A 6533-nucleotide genomic window follows, 5' to 3' on the forward strand; every position below is an offset into this window, starting at 1 on the left:
ACCTGCTTCACCACCTGTGAAGCGACTCCCCTGCAGGTGGGGAGCCAGGGGCTTGAACCAGGATCCTCACGTTGGTCCTTCCGCTTTGCACTACGTGTGCTTAACCCGCTACTACTGCCCAACTCCCTGGTCCTTGTGTATTTTAATATGTGCGCTCAACCAGGTGCACCACCACCCAGCCCCCATCTGCTTCTGTTTCATTTATTTGTATTGAGGAAAACTGTTTGCATCTTTTTATTGGGAGGTAGCGGCTTATAGTAGTATAGGTACAATTCCTTGTCTCCCATGACAGGCATTTGCAAAACACTCTCATCTCCAACTTGGATCATATACCAGGACTCTAAAACCCCACCCCCAAGCCCCCCACTTCCCAGCCCCTCACTCCCCAGAGTCTTTTGCTTTGGTGCAATACACCATGCTCAGTTCAAGTTTTACTTTGTGTTTTCCATTCTGTTCTTGTTTAAGTTCCACCTGTGAATGAGATCACCCCGTATTCATCCTTCTGCAAAAGGGCTTTCATGTTTGAGGCTCCAAAGACCAGGGTTTAATCCCCAGCACCACCATAAGCCAGAGCTGTGCAGGTCTCTGGGGGAAAGAAGAGAAACAAAGAAGAATGGGAAGGGGGCTCAGGCAGTGGAAAAGAAAGGAAGGGGAGGGGAGGGGAGGGGAAGGGAAGGAAGGAAAGGAAAGGAAAGGAAAGGAAAGGAAAGGAAAGGAAAGGAAAGGAAAGGAAAGGAAAGGGAAGGGAAGGGAAGGGAAGGGAAGGGAAGGGAGGGAAGGAAGGGAAGGGAAGGGAGGGAAGGGAGGGAAGGAAGGGAAGGAAGGGAAGGGAAGGGAAGGGAAGGGAAGGGAAGGGAAGGGAAGGGAAGGGAAGGGAAGGGAAGGGAAGGGAAGGGAAGGGAAGGGAAGGGAAGGGAAGGGAAGGGAAAGGAAAGGAAAGGAAAGGAAAGGAAAGGAAAGGAAAGGAAAGGAAAGGAAAGGAAAGGAAAGGAAAGGAAAGGAAAGGAAAGGAAAGAAGAAAAGAGGGGCTGGGTGATGGTGTTCTTGTTTGACAGCATATGTTACAGTGAGCAAGGATCCCAGCTCAAGCCCTGGGTCCCCTTCTGTAGGGGAAAAGCTTCACAAATGGTGAAGCAGGGCTGCAGTTGTCTCTCTGTCTCCTTCTCTCTATATCTCCTGTATCTCCTCCCTCTCTATCTCTTCTCTATCTTCTATCTCCTCTTTCCTCTAGCTGTCTTCCATCTATTTCCCCTCCCTCTCTATCTCCTCCATCATTTTAACAGTTTTTCCCCATCTTTAACCAATAAATGAATAAATAATAAAAAATAAAATCTTAAAAAGAGAGAGAGGAAAAAGAGAAGAGAAATTCACCGCAGCCTGGAGTCTGAGAAGCACTGCCCAGGGCTGGTTTGCAGAACCAAGCAGCTCAGGAAAAATCCCGGTCTATCCAGCAAACTGTTTACACCCTAATTTGCATTTTACATTTAAAATGCAGGCATTGGATACCTAACATTTACATTGTGGTCATTTGCTTTGCAGTTGTGATTTTCTCCTAAGGAGTTCTCACATCATCCCAAGATGAAAGCACATTTTTATTTGTAACTGGCAAAATCTCATGACTTCCCAAAATGCTAACCCTAAAGTTTTGGCCACTTATTTATTTTGCTAAATTATGATACTATACTACTATTTGGCTACAAATCATGGGCAAAGAAAGAAAAATGCTCCCAGAATACAAAGCCTCTAATTTACACAGAAGAATCCTACTTTTAAAATTCCTCCTTCCTTCCTTGCTTTTCTCTCTCTCTCTCTCTCTCTCTCTCTCTCTCTCTCTCTCTCGTAATCTCCATCTCTCTCTCTCTCCCCTGTAGCCAAAAATTGAAATTGCACATGTGTAATTTCACCTCTATCTGAAAATGAATGGAGGAAAAAAAAGGTTGACCTGGGACCAATGGAATTGTATATGCACATACCACAAAGATATTTATTTTGGGGAGTCAGGCGGTAGTGCAGCAGGTTAAGCTCACATGGCACAAAATGCAAGGACCAGCGTAAGGATCCTGGTTCAAGCTTCCTTCAGGTGGTGAAGCAGGTCTGCAGGTGTCTATCTTTCTCTCTTCCTCTGTCTTCCCCTTCTCTCTCCATTTCTCTCTGTCCTATCCAACAATGACAACATCAATAACAACAACAACAAGGGCAACAAAAGGGAATAAATAAATAAATATTAAAAAATATTTATTTTTGATTTAAAATTGGGGTTTGGGGTGGCAGGGAGGTGGCTCAGCAGAAGGAGTGTGTGTCTTGCATGTGTGAGGCCCTGGGTCTGATGCCAGGTCTCACATGAGAGCAGCAAGGCCAGACAGTGGGAATCTGGATGTTGGAGTGGTGCTACCCTGTCCCTCTCCAATCTCTCACTCCCAACTTAGGTCCTTTCCCATCATGCAGCACCGGGCCCCAAAGCACCCCTGCCCCTCCTTTCCCAGAATCCTTTGCTTTGGTGCAATGTACCATACCCAGTCCCAGTTGCATTTTGTGTTTTCCTTTTCAGTCTTTGATTCTTAAGTACCAGTTGTAAATGAGACCATCCAGTATTCACCCTTCTCTTTTTGGCTTATGTCACTTAACATGACTCTTTCTAGTTCCATTAACAATGACTTTATACTTCTTAACAGCTAAATAGTATTCCGTTGTGTATATATGCCCCAGCTTTCTCACCCATCTATTTGTCACTGGCATCTGGGTTGCTCCAAGTTTTGGCTATTACAGATTGTGCTGTTATGAACATAGATATACACAGATCTTTTAGGATGGGTTATTTGCTTTCTTAGGTTATATCCTCAGGAGAGGAATTGCTGGGTCATAAGGCAGGTCCATTTCTAGCACATTCTGAGAGTTCTCCAGACTGTCTTCTACAGAGCCGGGCCTCATTTGCATCACAGGAGATTTTTTTGTTTTTGCTTCCAGGGTTATTGCTGGGGCTTGGTGCCTGTACCATGAATCCACTGCTCCTGGAGGCCATTTTCCCCCCTTTCCTTGCCCTTGTTGTGGTTATTATTGTTATTGTTGATGTTGTTCGTTGTTGTATAGGACAGAGAGAAATAGAGAGAGGAGGGGAAGACAGAGAGGGGGAGAGAAAGATAGACACCTGAAGACCTGCTTCACCGCCTGTGAAGCGACTCCCCTGCAGGTGGGGAGCCGGGGGTTCAAACCGGGATCCTTACGCTGGTCCTTGCGCTTTGCACCATGTGTGCTTAATCCACTGTGCTACTGCCCAACCCTCCACAGGAGAATTTTTTAAGTTCTATCTTTTGCATAAGCCAGAGCAGAGTAGTACCCTAGGGAAAAAATAATAATAAAGTTCTGAGCATCTCAGCAATAGCAGAGGGCCTCCCCAGAATGCAACTGTGCAGCTCTGGTCCATCTTCCTTGCTAGTCTCTTCCTCTCTGAATGAGGAGCTGGTGGAGGAGGAGGGGAAGAAATGACATTGGAAAGGAAGACAGGAGAGCCATGAGAAGAGAAGAGGAAAAAGTTCACCCAAATCCTGGCAATTTAACCCGGAAGAGCAGGGGGTGGGGTGGGGGGACATTACTGAGCTGGTAGAAGATTGGTCACCAGGTAGCATCCAGACGGCGGTCACCAGTGGGGAGGAGGAAGGACCCCACTTCTGGAAACTGGAACCTGGGAGACACAGCCCGCAATGTGGAGGTTGCTGGTGTCACAGCCGCCAGACTGGGATTCTGTTTCACGGGGGAACCACCGCTCCTCTCCTGGAGATTAGGTTCCCCAGAGGCTTTGTTTGCCGAATTCCTGCCCTGGCTCCTGAGAAAGAGGAACAAAACCATCAAGACCCAAAGTGATTACATTCGCAATCCACTTAAGCCACTGCCAATTCTTAAATGGGTCTTTTTTTCATTTCAGTGCCCAGTGTTCCATCAACCTTGGGGTGACCCCACCCCCACCTCAAGTCCACTTCTTCCTTCCAGTGATGGAGGATTAAGCAGCCTGCAAATCAGAGATGGGACTGGAGGCTGGCCAGGCCGGAGAACAAAGCAAACCTGCAGGCTGTGACCTCGGAGGACAGTGTCGGCCTTGCCTCAGCTCACAGTGAGCCGGGTGCAGTGGGAGGCCAACTTGTAAACCCCAAGCTGGAACACAGGGATCCTTCCTTTTGGTGACACCCCCCACCTTGCCACTCCTGAGAACAGATCCTGCCTCCCTGTGCCAGCAAGAGAAGTCTTCCTCCCTCCCTTCCTTTCTCTCTCTTTCTTTCTTTCTTTCTTTCTTTCTTTCTTTCTTTCTTTCTTTTTTTCTTTCTTTTTTCCATTCTTTCATTCATTCTTTTTCTCTCTTTTTTAAGAAAATATTTTTGTTTATTTGTTATTGGATAGAGACAGAGAAATTGACAAGGGGGTGGTTGAGAGGGAAAGAGACAGAGAGACACCTGCAGCCCTGCTCCACCATTCATGAAGCTCTCTCTCTCTCTCTCTCTCTCTCTCTCACACACACACACACACACACACACACACACACACCCTGCAAGTGGGGGCTAGGTGTTTGAACCAGATCCTTGGGCACTGTGATGTGAGCGCCTAATCAGGGGCCCCACCACCTGGCCCTCTTAAGCCAAGTTCTCACACGTGAGAAATCCCACTGCTCCCAGGCTGTTTTACAATAATAAATAAAATCTTAATAATTATTATTATTCAAATATAGAGACAGAGAGAGAGAGCAAGGGCTCTCTCCCTGGTACCATAGGATCACCCATGTGGTGCCTGGGTTCAAACATGGGTCACACATGTGGGAAACACACACCTTCACCCGTGAGCTGTGTCTCTCTTCACCCGTGAGCTGTGTCTCTACCTCTCAAGACCCAACTTTTAACCTTCTTGATTCAGAGCACGGCAGGGAAGAGCAGACCCAACAGGGAGAACGCCTTATTCTCCAGTAAAGAGTGGGCCACCCGGTGAGAGGAAAGACAGCTCAGGAAGAAGTCCTCGCCTGGGTCCCGCTTGCTAGTGAATTATTGCTTTTGTGGAGGAACCTGGACCCTCGAGGCCAGCAGGAACTAAGGCAAAATTGCTCCACTTATTCTGCAGAGTGATTTACTCTCAGGGGTGGAATCTGTCCCAACAACGGGGAAGCTTCTACCAAACCAACTCGGGAGGGTCAACAGAGAGCAAGGTGATTTCAACAGCAACGCTCCTTGGCAAAGGTCCTTCCTTGGTGACTTCTTTCTGAGCCCCTTGGGCTGTTTTATTCATTCTGTTAGAGGAAGACCATCAAATAGAAGAAACAGGAAATGCCTGATGGAGGGGTTCTCCTCTCCCACCTTCTGTCTCCAGGCCCAATTCTGAGAGTGAGCATTGCTCCCCATGGGCTTTACAAAGGACGGAAGTGATGGAGCAGAGTCGCTCAAGGCTTCCTTCCCTTTAGCTGTCTGACCTTGGCTTCTGCTATTTGACTTACCAGCAGAGGACCACTCAGCTGCTACCAATGAGGAGAGGACATCAGCGCCTTGGCCTCAGCTTGGAGGGAGCAGGAAGGAGCCATATTAACTGAGATAAGCCAAAAAGATTGATATTCTGGTTGAGGATGAAGTCTGTGATCGCTGTTGGTTGTTTTCTCTCTTTCTTGACAAATATTGGCTCGTTGTGTGTGATGGGGGCATTCTTTCAACCTTCTGTTTCCTTGAGCAGTTTTGTCTGTTTCCCCAGAACTTATTTACTTCTTTCCCTCCCCTCTTCATTCAGGATTCACATTCACCCAGCTCTCCCGGCTGTGTCCTGGTTTGTGAGGGCTAAAGTGTGAGACCAAAATGTTCTATTTGGAAACTACTCCGAAGTTGAACAATAGTGGATTGCTGGGGGGAAATAGAGAGAGTTACGTCGTTTTATACACAAACGCTTAGTGATGTGAGTTGGTGATTGACCTGATTCAATTGTGCCTGGTTCTAAAATTTCACAAACACATTAGAAGATGAGAAAAGCAGGTTAAAAATTAATTAGAAAGAGGCATCTGGGGTCCAGAGTGACAGTTCAATGGAGAAAGATAAGCTTGGCCATGTGTAGCTTAGGTCTGAGTCCCTGTACCACATGGGAAGAACAGAGGGCACCAGAGGAAGTGCTGGGGGGGGGGGGCTCCAGCTCCATCTCTCTCTCTCTCTCTCTCAGTGAAAAAGCAGACTAGGAGCAAAAAAAAAAAAAAAAAAAAAACCTGCATGTTTAAAGCTCCAGCTCTGAACCCTCCCCCAAAGGAGACAGACACAGAGAGAAGAGGGGAACAGAAGAGGAGAGGAGAGGGGAGGGAGAGGGGAAAGGGGATAGGAGAGGAGGGGAGGGGCAGGGGAGGTGTGGGGAGGGATGGGGAGGAGAGGGGGAGGGGTAAGGGAGGGGAGGAGGATGGGAGGGTGGGGAAAGGGCTAGGAGGGGAGGGGAATAGGAGAGGAGGGGCAGGGAAGGGGGAGACGAGGGGTGAGAGACTGAAGGTGTGGTGGAGGGGAGGGGAGGGGTTGGGGCGGGAGAGGGGAGATGCC

The sequence above is a fragment of the Erinaceus europaeus genome, chromosome 15 (assembly GCF_950295315.1).
Source record: "Erinaceus europaeus chromosome 15, mEriEur2.1, whole genome shotgun sequence".
NCBI classification, from domain to species: Eukaryota; Metazoa; Chordata; class Mammalia; order Eulipotyphla; family Erinaceidae; genus Erinaceus; species Erinaceus europaeus.